This window comes from Leopardus geoffroyi, chromosome C1 (genome assembly GCF_018350155.1).
Source record: "Leopardus geoffroyi isolate Oge1 chromosome C1, O.geoffroyi_Oge1_pat1.0, whole genome shotgun sequence".
Taxonomy (NCBI): Eukaryota; Metazoa; Chordata; class Mammalia; order Carnivora; family Felidae; genus Leopardus; species Leopardus geoffroyi.
In genome coordinates, this window is record NC_059328.1 from 80760207 (window position 1) to 80774112 (window position 13906).

The 13906-nt window shown below is 40.9% G+C and overlaps 1 long non-coding RNA gene across 1 annotated transcript; it reads right to left on the reverse strand.

Moving 5' to 3' along the window:
- Positions 1-10059: 10059 nt before the first annotated feature.
- Positions 10060-11882, reverse strand: LOC123598277. Its single transcript, XR_006712493.1, has 2 exons — positions 10925-11882; positions 10060-10650 (listed from the first exon to the last, which is right to left on the reverse strand). It is a non-coding gene; the product is annotated as an uncharacterized LOC123598277 (long non-coding RNA).
- Positions 11883-13906: the final 2024 nt, after the last annotated feature.

Genomic DNA, 13906 nt, shown 5'->3' on the forward strand with positions numbered 1-13906 from the left:
CTCAGGTTATGACCCCAGGGTGCTGGGACCAAGCCCCACGTCAGGCTCCATGCTTGGGAGCCTGCTTGGGATTCTCTTTCTCCCTCTGCCCCTCGCCCCTGCCTGCAGGCTCTCTCTCCAAAATTAAAAAAAAAAAAAATTAAAACCATGTCAGTAGTCCCAGAGACCCCACACTTGGGGTGAGGAAGGAGCAGGAGTGGGGAAGTGGTACGGTAAAGCACAGAGGCTCAAAGCACGGCATCTCGACTCAGGCAGGTCTGGGCTGAATCCTGGAGCTGCTGCCCAGGTGCTGTCTGACTTTAGGCAAGTCACAAAAAGTCTCTAAACCTCATACCCTTGCTGAGGAAAGGAGTATAATAATAGCACCTACAGTCCACTGGATTGTGAAAGTTCAAGGTAAGGTAATTAGTGCTAAGAAGCCCTGTGGGTGCCCAGTAAATATTTGCTATAATTATCAGTTATCTTCGAAGGAGATGCTATTGATGGGGTTCAGGGCAGGCCAGCCCAGGGTGTGTCACTCTGGCATGTTGATTATTTTGAATTAAGATTACTTGGGAAACAGCAAGTGCAAGAAGGGCACTCTGACCCTCCTCTGTGCCTCTGAAAGCAAGAAACAAAGTCCCTATGTGAGGGGTACCCTCCCCACACCTGGAGGGCAGAGGCATCCTTTGTCTTGTCAGTTCTTTATAAATGTATTCTTTGTCTGAAAGGTACAAAAGCTCTGCTCTGCTCCCTACTTTGGGTGTCATAACTTTGGGGCCCCTGTATGTACTAGATGAAATTAAACTTGTTGTTCTCCTACTCATCTCTTTTATTACAGTGTGTGTCTTGGCCAAGAAACTAGAAGGGTAGAGGGAAACTTATTTTTTCCCCTACAGATGTGGCAAGCCAGCCAGGAGATTTCACCAGCTGGACACTGCTTGCTCCAGGGCTGCTGTAGCTAAGAGATCTTGGGACTTCTGACAAGCACTGGAAGAAGCTAGGAATTCTTAATGTGTCAGTCTCCTGGACTTCCGCCTGCGGGGTCTATTGGAAATGAGTGGTGAAAGGCCTTTTTAAAAATTGAGATTGGGGGCGCCTGGGTGGCTCAGTGGGTTAAGCGTCCGACTTCAGCTCAGGTCACCATCTCGTGGCCCGTGAGTTCAAGCCCCGCGTCGGGCTCTGGGCTGATGGCTCAGAGCCTGGAGCCTGCTTCCGATTCTGTGTCTCCCTCTCTCTCTGCCCCTCCCCCGTTCATGCTCTGTCTCTCTCTGTCTCAAAAATAAATAAACATTTAAAAAAAAAAAATTGAGATTGGCAGGAGAAAATACCTGGGCAGCTATTTCTATAGCAACTCTGGTGAAGATCTGGTAATGAGAACTCTTGTTTTCTATCGATCCTCTTCCTCCCAGAGACGGTCATTATTTTCTCCTGTCTCTGTCTTTTGTGTCATTTGTCATAAAGGGAAACATCATGGGTCTTGTGAGGTTTTCCTTTGTCTTAGTCTGTGTCCTGAGAGTTTGGCTTTATGACCACTAAGAATATTCCCTCGGCGTACCTGGCTGACTCAGTTGGTTAAGCGTCCGACTTTGGCTCAGGTCATGATGTAGCCGATCACAAGTTCGAGCCCCATGTTGGGTTCTGGGCTGACAGCTTGGAGCCTGGAGCCTGTTTCAGATTCTGTATCTCCCTCTCTCTCTCTCTGCCCCGCCCCTGCTTGAGCTCTGTCTCTCTCTCTCTCTCAAAAACAAATAAACACTAAAAAAAAGTTTGTTTGTTTTTTTTTAAAGAAAAATTAAAAAAAAAAAAGAATATTCCCTCTGGCCTGGGCCATCTGGAAGGTGTATATACCGGCATGCATCTGGTGGCCAGGTGAATAGACTGGGATTCTGAGACATGAAGTCAAGCAGTGCTCTCTTTGTAGACTGTGCCAGCAATCAGGGGAGTTTGTTACAAGGGGTCCCAGTACACAAGTGGCCTCTGTAATCTCAACCTTCATTGTCTTGTTAGTGCTGGAAAAGTCCCACTGCAGTAGCATGTGCCCCCGTGCCACAGGTTAGTTTTTGCATGAGAAACTTGGAGACACTATCTTCACTACACAATTCTCACCACCTAGGACAACAAAGGTCTTTGCTTCCTGGATCTTGTGAGGACTCTGTCTTTTGCACCCTCCTTTGGGGATGCATCTTATATCCTGATGAAGCCAAAAACAGGTTTGTTGGTTTGAGTGGCTATGGGGATTCATAGATCCAGTAGTCAATGGCCAGACAGTGCATCTTTTGAATTTGAAAAACTTCTGGTTTGAAAAAAATTTTTAGGAGCATTCATCCTAAACAATTCTTTCATTAGTACCTCTGGAAAGACCAAATTAAAAAGTGGATTCAAAGAAGTAGAATGGCTAGTCCTGGGGACTCCTTTAACTAGATGAAAGAGCAGAGATTAAACTTAGAACAAAATTAAAGTTCATATCCGGTGTAAATTCCCTCTCTTAAAACCTGGCTCTCTCTCTTGGGGCGCCTGGGTGGCGCAGTCGGTTAAGCGCCCGACTTCAGCCAGGTCACGATCTCGCGGTCCGTGAGTTCAAGCCCCGTGTCGGGCTCTGGGCTGATGGCTCAGAGCCTGGAGCCTGTTTCCGATTCTGTGTCTCCCTCTCTCTCTGCCCCTCCCCCGTTCATGCTCTGTCTCTCTCTGTCCCAAAAATAAATAAACGTTGAAAAAAAAAAAAAAAAAAAACCTGGCTCTCTCTCCTCAGCAAGAAAGCTAGCACCCCTAACTCCTCCACCTTCCCGAGAAAATCCCTTCAACACCAAGCTGCTTATTTTAACTTCCCTTTCCCTGCAAGATATACAGAGAACACTCCAGACTAATCTCTGGGCCCAGGGTCTGCAGGTTATTCATGTAAATGCTAAAAGCCAGGAGATAAATTCAGCAGAAGTGCCTGGGCTGGGCAATAAGGCTCATTTTGCTGGCCTCTATAATCAGGACCTGCTGGCTTCAGGCCTTCCTATGCAATGCCCTTTGTGGATATATTCTAGGCCCCCACCCAAAGAATTCATGTCTCCTGGACAACAGAACATCATTATCTTTTGATTCCCATCTTAGTTGGAAATTCCCTCTCTGATATAAAAAGGCAAATTCAAAATAGTACGGTTGAGTAGGCAAATCAACCTCTAAGTGTTTTAATGAAAAAGGTTATGCAATTCTTTGAAGACAGCTTGCAGGAATGAAAACTTAAAAAAGAGTTAAAAGTCAATAATTCTTTTTTTTTTTTTAATTTTTATTTTTACGTAATCTCTACACCCAACGTGGGGCTCAAACTCACAACCACAAGATCAAGACTGAACACTCCAGGTGTCCCAATAATTCTTAATTTACAACTTAACTTTTCAGAAAAACAAAAGCATAACTCTGAAAGCAACGCAAAATCCACTCAGACCCTTTCCTACCTGCCTTCAGACATGTATAGATGCTGCAGAAATCAGGGCACTGGAAGTACAATGGTCCTGCACTTAAGAAGAAGAAAAAGAATTTAGATAGCAATTACCCTAGACTTCTGATAATGGAGAAATATATCCAAATTCCTAGAAGAAAACTTGCATTCTTTCTCTGTCCCTTGAAGACGTAAATCTTACCACGTCTTTGAAAGGTAAACACCGAAGGAGGTAACTAAAACTCACTGGAGACTGGGAAATAAAGAGAAAGAGGCCTTTTTAAAATACAGATGGATGGCTGTGAAGGCTCTCTTGCTTAAACTCTGTAGACTACAGCCTCCTTAAGATTACTTCTCAAGGGCAAATACACATCTTAAAAGTCATCTTCACAAATAGTAAAAAGCTTTAGGCATCTGAATGAATAAACTTATTCCAGCTGTTATTTATAAACTAGCGAGTTTTATATCGTCATATCTGATTCACGGCTAAAATTGTAAAATGTAAGGTATCTGTCTTTGGCTGTATGTATGTCTATGTGTGTGATTAGCAGTATGGCCATTTATCTACCTCCGAATGGCATTGCCAAAGTTAATTTGTAAAAGAGCTCTGTTTAACTGGCTTAAAAATAAGCGCTTTTAACTGAAGTATTTCTACATCTCAGAAAATAGTAGGAACTAACCCAAAGGTTTTTCAAACCCACATTATCTAGGATAATTTTTGGCAAACAAAAAGTAGTTTAAATTTGTTGGTTTAATTAATACAGACATGTATTATACTTTTAGAGTTCTCAGCAGTTAGTATGATACTTTTATTCTACCTAGGTTTACTAAAAATCAAAAAAGCTCATGCTATCTGTTACAAAAATTTGTCAGCAAAGAAAAAAAATTAAGATGGTGGCTAACTAATGTTTCATGGAATCTTGAAGAGTAATCTAAGCATGATTGTTAAGAACAAATGAACTCAATACATGTAAATGAGATGAGCCTTTAGGTGCACTTTTCAGCAGTGATTATTGCTTAAATAGTTTTCCAGATCTTTTTGGTAACTTCCAGCATCTAAATTAAATCAGATGATGGGAATTCAACGAATGTCTAGGGGCATTTCCAAATAAGATAACATATGGAAACACTAATTGCTAAACAAATCTAAGCTCACCTATTTTGACCTTTTATTACAGAGGAACTAAGGATATTGGGGTCAATTATTAAACATGTCTAATGCCACATTAAAAACTCTGCCATAAGGAAATTATGTTTCCAGAAATTATGAAATGTATTCATAAATTTGCCAATCTAAAGAGTGCTGGTATAACAGTTCACAATTGCTTACTTCTTAGTTTTCACTAGAAATTAAGGTTTCTTAGGATTAAGACTTCTAATTAATATATGCAATTCAAGTTACTTGAAATAATAAGGGAAACAACTCCATATGCAAGAAATGTAGGATACGCGGGGTGTTTGTTTGTTTGTTTGTTTGTTTTTTGGTGAGAAAAGGTATGGAGAATGAAGATGTATCTTTTTGTTGAGGGAAAAGAAAGTAATTTTGTCCTAAAGTAAAGCTGATTATTTATGAGTGGGAAAGATGACAGGGGACAAACTAAAATGGACATAGAAAGTTGTAGAACGTTTCTGGGAAAAAAAAAAAAAAAGACCTTGGAAAAGGAATTTTATGTGTGATCAACCCGAGCAAAACTGAATGGATTTGTTACAGGGTTTTAAACCTAAGCTTTATACCAATAGTGTACTTATGTAAAACTGAAACTTAATTTTCTTTCATGCACTAAAAGGACAAAGTTTGCTTGGATTCTTGGTCTGTTCCTGATAAGGGATTATAAAAGGTTTTCCCTTACCTTTTAAGTAATCTGCCTAGAAAGCAAATATTTTGTTTTAATGTGTTCAAGCCTTTGATTACTTAAAACAAACATACACACAAAACAACCCAACAACTGAGTCTTTTCTATTAAAAGAGCTCAGTTTTACTTACAACTACTTAACTTCTGGTATTTGCCCGCAAAGTCTTTAATTGTTACCATGGTTAAATGGGTAAGTATTGTTTCATAGTGACCTATGATCCTATCTGACCAAGTGTTTTAAAACTTCTTTGATATTTTTGACAAAATTCCCCCCAATCAGCTTCTAAATGACGTCTTTTTGACCTCAAACTTAGGGAATTTCCAGAGGGTTCCTGGGACAAGTTAAAGGATTTGTTCTCTCTCCTAATAAAAAGAGAGATGTTACACTAATTAGCCTTATTTGTTGTTTTAAATTACATGGGAAGCACTTGCCAAATAAATGGTGATAAACCTTCCTAGGTTATATTAAATGGGTGAATGTTATTAATACAAGTACACAGAAATTATGTAAAATTTCTAAGAATTTGGTATGTCCTGGTATAATATTATCAGTCATACTTGTAGTTATTATCATAAATTTTGTATGGCATAAAAATAACCAAATTTCCTTGTCAGTTACATTATAATGAACTCTCATCAGATATTTAACTATGGGCATTTTTAAATCTTTGGTCATTTATAGACAGTTATTGTTTTCCTCTGATACTTTTACAAATGTATTTCACCTTCAGAGACATTCATGGAAAGGATTCTGACAAGTACTCTAGAATACAGTTTCTGATAACTTTGAGATCATCAAACGGAACTGGGTAAGAATTTCCAGAACTAATGGAAACACTGGATTTAAGGAGAACAAGAACTATTAAATGGAACTGAATGCATTAAGTAGGATAATTATACTTATGACTTTGAAACACTGCTGATTTAAAAAATCTTTTTTTCTTTCAGATTTAAGGAAACCCTATTTTCTCTTTAACTATGACTTAGAGCAATTTAGTAAAATATGCCTTTGTGAACAAGTATGACCCATTTATCTTTTTCTCCCCACTTCATCCCCCTAGAATTTGGAAACTCTCAGTGAGTATTATTATATTTGTATGCGTTCAATCAGAATTTGTTCTCCTTATAATAAGACACTGGAGGCGTTGGTTATATTACCAAGATGTTGACTGGAATGTCATGTTTGAGAGAGACGTGCATAGACTCAAACACAATCAGGCAGCTTTAAGGAACTAAGGTTGACTTTATGGAGCCAATAAAGTCTCTTGGAAAAATTGGCCTGGTACTTTGCTTACAGAGTTCCCAGCAGTCTTACCACGTGAGTAAGGAAGGTTACTTCCTGGCAAGACCAGGAGTCTCAGAATATTTTGGGGACCTTATGAAGTCAACAATTTACCCAAAACTATAGGTGTTACAATGAAGTCTGATGACTGGTTCTTGGGTTGGCTTCTTAGCCTCGAGAGGCTTTTAAAAGTCCAAACTGAAATTCCTTATGAAAAGTTCCAGTAAAGCAGATTAAAGATTCTGTATGATCAAAAGGTATTCTTGCTGCACTTATACAAATAATCAAGCTCAGTTTGTAAATAAATTGGTCTTACTGTGGTTATTGTTGACAGAAATGCGGTGATTGTGGACAGAAAAGACACATTTCAGTAAAAACTATAATATGCCCTTGTGGATATTAGATTTTAGTTCTGTTAATTGTCTTTGAGGTTTCACTTTCTACCTGTAAACTGGACTAGATCTTGAATTCTAGTTTCCTCCAATATCTGGCAACAACTCTCCAAACTAACATTCCAACTTTTCTCCCACCCTTTCGACTTAGAATCATTGAGGACTAAAGCTGCCCAGTTTCCAAAGCTACACAAGCTAAACCTGGACAACTTGATATGAACTACAGAAATCAACACAACAACATGAAAAGAAAAGAAAAGAAAAGAAAAGAAAAGAAAAGAAAAGAAAAGAAAAGAAAAGAAAAGAAGAGAAAAGAAAAGAAGAGAAGAGAAAAGAAAAGAAAAGAAGAGAAAAGAAAAGAAAAGAAGAGAAAAGAAAAGAAAAGAAAAGAAAAGAAAAGAAAAGAAAAGAAAAGAAAAGAAAAGAAAAGAAAAAGAAAAATCAACACAACAGCTCATGTATGGACAATCTTCATGCCTATTGCTATATGGGCCACTCAGAGAGATCTCACTCAGACATTCAAACTGCATATCAGGGGAATCTGTCAGATTGCCTCTGCCTGCCCTCCCTTTGTCTAAAGATAATTTGAGCCAGACATCTAGAAATCTTTGCAACTAACTGCCTCCAGAACTCAGAAACTAGAATAGAGTCTGCTCTATTAACCATTGCTTTTCGTTTGTTTCTGATCACTAAATCACTAAACACCTGATTGCTTGTACCATACAGGACTAACTTCGGAAGCCTACCTGCAAGAACACCTACTGAAGTTATAGACACAGATATTTAACTGGACTGACCTATTCTCTGGGCTGGGAGAGAGTCAAGGAGACATGGATACCAACTCATGGTATCATCATGTATCATCATGGATACATCTAAACTGTAAAACTTCCAGGGAAGTTTCAGAGGAGGGAACTAATGGGGCTCAGGACAGGCTGCCCCAGGGGGTGCCACTCTAGCATACTGATTATTTTGAATTTAAGTTACTTGGGCAACAGCCAGCATGAGAAGGATCCTCTGACCCCTTCTGTCCCCCTGGAAGCAGGTAATAAATTCTCCATGTGAAGGGTACCCTCCCTTTTTTGGGGCCCCTGTATGTACTAAATTAAATTTATTTTATTCTTGTTAATCTCTCTTTACAGGGGGCGTCTCAGCTAAAAACCTAGAAGGGTAGAGGGATCCCCCCCCCCCCCCCCCGCCACCACAGCATTATGCATTTACTTCAGTGGAGTCACAGAATTATTTAAAAAAAAAAAAAACAGAGCCAGGAGTTCCTTTAAGAACAATAAGTACTCGCCTCTTATTTTATATGTAATACTAAAAAAAATGATTAGTAATTCAAGGACTCCCTATTCCCCCACAGGCTGCCTTTGGCTGGATGCACACTGAAGCTGAGACCAGGTTGGATTACTCTGTGCAAGAAAGGATAGACTGTAAAGTCCATTGCTGTATCCTCCAGCATCAAGAACAGTCCTGAGAAACGACAGGCATGAAATAAATATGTTAAGTGCAAATAGAGTTGGAATAGGGAGAAATCATAAAGAGTGTGACTCGGAAAAAGAAGGGGCGAAAAGATTTTTGTTTTGTTTTTGTTTTAAAGGGAGAAAGAAATAGAAACAGAGAATTTTGGCAGCTGGTCATGGAAGAGGGAATTGGCGGTGGGGTGGGGGGTGGTGGGGGGAAGGAAGTATTTAAAGGAAACCTTAAGGGTGTTTTGCTGGTGATACGTGATGCAACCCCCCCACCCCCACCCCCCCATCCTCAGGAGAAATTAACATTGTCAGTCAAAGCTTCTGGAATCGTATTAGGGGATTTGGGCACGTGACAACGCAGGCAACTGACCTCCAGGACAGGCACTGGGCCTAAGAAGCTCGATTACATTTCTGTTGGATCTAGGTGAACAGAGAGGTCAAAGGATTTGCCCACAGACCTAATTAATGGCAGACTAGACTAGAACTCAGATCTCTAGATCCAATTTCACTGACCTTCCCATAAATTGGCATGAGGCTTAGTCGGCTGCCATACTTATTCAATTTCATGTTGAATAAGTCAGACTGTGGTCGGGACAACACATTTCTGGCTGCCCACACACTGGGCCTGTGTTCACAGATGCCTCATTGTGATTGAATGTCCCAAGACTCTAGCCCTGGCTTGACCACGTACTGTCTGTGGAGCCTTGGAAAAGCCACAACCCCTCAAAGTTTTATTTTCATCATCTGAAAAATGGGGGCTAAGAGTCCTACCTCTCAGTGCCTTTGCAGGATCAAGTGAGATGTTGTGAAAACTGCATGTAAGACACTAAGTATCAGACACATGTTTATTAAGTAGTTACTTCTATTCGTAATTGTTACACTTGCCAGTATGGTATTTCTTTGGACATATTATGTTTTCCTTTTTTCTACTTCCTGAACTGATGCTTCCCAAGAAGACAGTCATTTTTGAAAATCTTATTTTCTTTCATTATGTTATATATAATCAAAATAGAATTTAAATAATTATGGGAGAAGCTTGATACATAATTCCTCAACTCAGAGATATATCTTTAGCCCTTTAACAACTTTGCATATATTTAGAGTTTCAAACTGTGTTCATAATATACACTTTTTGCATCATTTTGAAAAATTTACTCAATATAACATCTTAAGCATTTTCTATGCCATTAATTATTCTTCAGCAATATGATTTTTAATGCCTGCACACTAGTCCATTGTCTGGACATACAACGTATAGAACATTTTTCAATTTAGATTGTGTCCAACTTTTTTTTCTATTATACATGATACCCTGATAAACGCCTTTGTGTATAAACTTAGTTCTAAGCTCACTAACCTGTCTCTTCACGTGGTTGTTGTGAGGGTCGAGCGAGAGAGTGCATGTAAAAGATGAAGAATTGTACCTGGCACACTGTAAGTACTCAATACTGCTAGCTACTATTCTTATCACTAACTTCAGATATTTGTGGTTAGTATCCAAACATACCTAGATCGAGTACTTGGTATTAAGTACATCAAATTATGCCTTCTAAAAATACTGTAAGATTATTTTTATAGTTTTGTTCAGAAATGTGCTTTTTCAAACGACCTCGAATTTGCTGGATGTTTCATTACGAATAGTCATTGAAAGTATGTTTGTTTAGATTTTATTTCTGTGCCTCAGGATGTCCTTGGAGGGAAGGTGGGGGTCTTAACATATTAGAAGTGATTTCCTGGCTTTAGAGTTTAAAGGAAGTCAACAAAGACCTACTTATTGGATTGGTCAAACACTTGTCCGACAGGGTCAAAATCTAGTTAAGTTACCTTCTTGATATTCCGTGGCGGGACCCGCAGCTGTGGGTCAGAAGTTCGGAACAAAAAGTGAAATCCTAGGATTAACTGTCATACTCTTGTATCAAATACTTTGCTGTTGAATCGACTTTCCCATGGTAATTGTGTTTGGATGAGGCTTTGCCACCAGGGCCGTCTGCTGCATTCTCAGCTGGCACGGAGAACACAGCATGCAGGAGAAAAGCAGCTCGACGGGTGGCGGACAGCTTTTCAGGACCGGCTCTGTGTCTCCTGAGAGCCCCTGGGATGGCCGATCCTGTGCTTTTGTTGGGTGACAGCATGAAAGGGAAGAGCCTGAATCCCAAGGTGGTAACCTGAGCCCCGCTCTGCCACTGACCAGCTGTGTGACCTTGGGCAAATGGCTCAAGCTTCTGCATCTCCGTTTTAGTCTCTGGAAAATAGATGTAATAATGATAATAATAATAATAAGAAGAAGAAGAAGAAGTAGCTCATTAGGCCCACCTCTAACACTTACAGGACCCCAGCCAAGAGTATAAATAAAACACCTCAGGCCCACAGCCCATCCCCCTTTTCTTTCTACCTGGTCCCTGTGTCACACTGTGAGGACCTTTCTGAAGTGTCCACACTCCCACCTGCAGGTCCATACCTTTCCACCCTGCCTCCTCCCCCACCCTTTCCAGGAAGCCAGACTTGGGAAAGCATACCTGGGGAAGAGGCCCATGCAAGCCCTACAAGGAGGCTTGGGCCACTGAAGCAGGTGATTCAGGGGTCCAAGGCAGCCAGGGTTTGCTCTAGAAAGGGAGTATGGGCCCAGGTGGTCGCGCCATTCTGGCCCTGCAAGGAGGGAAGTGGCAAGTGTGGGGCCTCTATTGCCTGGATCTGAGGGTTAAATGGGTCGATACATGTACTGTGCTTTGTGCGGCACCTGGCACGTTGCTAGCGCTCGGTCGATTTAATGGCCACAATAATCACGGTAGCAGTTCTGTTCTCGGATGAGACTTCAAGTCCTTCATGTTATGTGGTGAGGAAGCACAGAAATATTAAAATTCACCACTATGAAGCACATACAGGACCTGAACCCCGGGCTCTTACCACGCAGTTGCCTTTCCTCTGCTCCGCAAGGCGCTCTCTTCAGCAACATGAATACGTGGGGTCAGAATCACCTTTAAAAGTCAAGGTCCACAGAGGTGACTTGTGCTATCGTGATTTTCTGAAAAGGGGGAGGGAGTGTGTCCGCCTTGCAGAAAGGGGCACCTTCAGTGGGGGTCAGCGCTCCGAGGCCTCCTGTGAGTAACTCCCCATGTTGATGTTGGAACATGACAAATATTTACCGAATGATGAGAAGCACACGGATAAAGAAGGTGACATTTTGTACTTGAAAGCAGTGTATCGAAAGGCCCAGGAGTGAATACTTTAAGTCAGAAAAACCTACGCTGGTTCAGGTATCAGATCTGTAGACTGACTGAATTTCTTTTTTGTGAGTTAAATATGAACTAAAAGTAATTTTGAAATTTCCTTTCTTGTTCTCATTGTAAACCCTGGTTTGTTTCATTTTATCTCTAATAATGCCTTCTTTGACTTTTTAGCATCTGTAGATTTCTCACATGATATTTTATTTTATTTTATTTTTTATTTTATTTATTTATTTTTATTTTTATTTGATTTTGTAGGTTTCAAGCCCGGCAAGGAGCCCAACACAGGGCTTGAGCTCACGGCCCTGAGATCAAGACCTGAGCTGAGATCAAGAGTCACCCACTTGGGGCGCCTGGGTGGCGCAGTCGGTTAAGCGTCCGACTTCAGCCAGGTCACGATCTCGCGGTCCGTGAGTTCGAGCCCCGCGTCAGGCTCTGGGCTGATGGCTCAGAGCCTGGAGCCTGTTTCCGATTCTGTGTCTCCCTCTCTCTCTGCCCCTCCCCCGTTCATGCTCTGTCTCTCTCTGTCCCAAAAATAAATTAAAAAAAAAAAAAAAAAAGAGTCACCCACTTAACTGACTGAGTCATCCAGGTGCCCCCTCGTGATTTATATTTTTAAAACTTTTCATTACGGAAATGTTTAAACACGTAGGAAAGTAGAGGGAATAACATGATGAGTTTGGTGTATGATGCTCCATGCATCCACTGTCCCCAGTTTCTGCAGTAATTATGTACAGCTAATCCTGTTTTATCCATAAACTCTCCTTCTTTCCCTATCCTGGAGATGAGTTCTGAATCAAATCTCAGAGCTTCTATCATTTCATCCATAAATCCAGTAATTTGTTTTCTCTAAGATTTTTGGCGAACGTTGTAAGCTCTCTCTTCATCTGGCCACTTCAGATTCAGCCTGTTCTGCAGGGGAGTCAACGGACCAAAGCTTGGGCTTTTCTAGAGGCCTTGTACGGTTACACATCCAGAGAATTCAGGCTTATCAGCTTGAAAATGGAGCCTCTTTTCATTGGGTTGCCTGGTGGGAACTGAATAAAGGACCATTTTGGATATTTTTTATTCCTTGCCGAATTTCTGCCAACTCTGTATATGGTATTACCATAAAAGTCTTGTTTTCTTTCCCTTTTATTTGAAGAATGAAACTGCTTTTCCCTTTTTTTCAGAGAGAAGACTGTCTCAGTTCCAGACTCCTTCATCCCCCCTGCTGCTGTTCAGCTTTCCTTCCATTTGGTTCCTGCACAAGTCTCAGTTTGCATATTCTGGGCTTTTGCAAATCCCTGGGTCTCCCTGGGCGGGGAGGGTGGCCCTAGTCAATGCCTTTGAAAGATTATTGCGCTTCAATCACTAAGGTTCAACTGAAAACTTAAAAAAAAGTTATCTGTGTAGGCACTGAATTTTAAATCATTACCCTAAAAAGACTCAGGGGTGGGGCGTGAGGGTGGGGGGAAGAATACCAAGTTAGAAAAAAGATTTCACATTTCCCTGCCAGAAACACTGTTCTTATTTTCGGTTGAATGGCTTGGCTATTAATTAAGTTTTTGTGCTCAGCAACTATCTCGTTTTCTACATTCTTGCTGTTAATCGTCATATATGTGACACATGACTTCTGTTTAAATGCTAAAGTTTATTAGAGTGGAAAAAAAAGGTATTCAGGGAAGGAAAAGAGATTAGGAACCAAGTCCAACCATTTGCTTATTCATCTGCATATGGTTAAAAGATTTAAAAGAATTCATTGGTTTCTGTTTCACTGCTACATGCAGGCCAAGGAGCAAGGGTTTTGAAAAAAAGCCTTTTCCTATCCATGGTGTAGAAATACATTTTCTTCCTTTTGCCTTGGGGGCAAGAAATCGTTTCCTCTCCTAATATTAAGCCAAAGTAACCAAACTTTGGAAGGACTGGCTCCTTCTGAGAGGTTATTGTTCCAATTACCTCTTGCTTTGTAACAAATCCTTCAAAATTTAGTGGCAGAAAACAGCAACCAGTTCATCTTGTCACGGACTCTGTGGGTCTGAAATTCACAGGGCACAGAGGGGCCTCTTCTCTCTTCCAGTGTTTAAGCCTCAGCTGGGAGGATTAGAGAGTCATGGAGTGACGAAAATGGTGGGCTGGAATCATCTGCAGGCTTCTCTCCTCACACGTCTAGTACTTTGGATCAAGATGACTTCAAGTCTGTACTTGGAGGCGACTGGGAACCGGAACACTCCCACGTGGTCTCTGCGTGTGGCGTGGGCTTCTCGGAGCATGATGGCTGGGTACCGAGAGGAC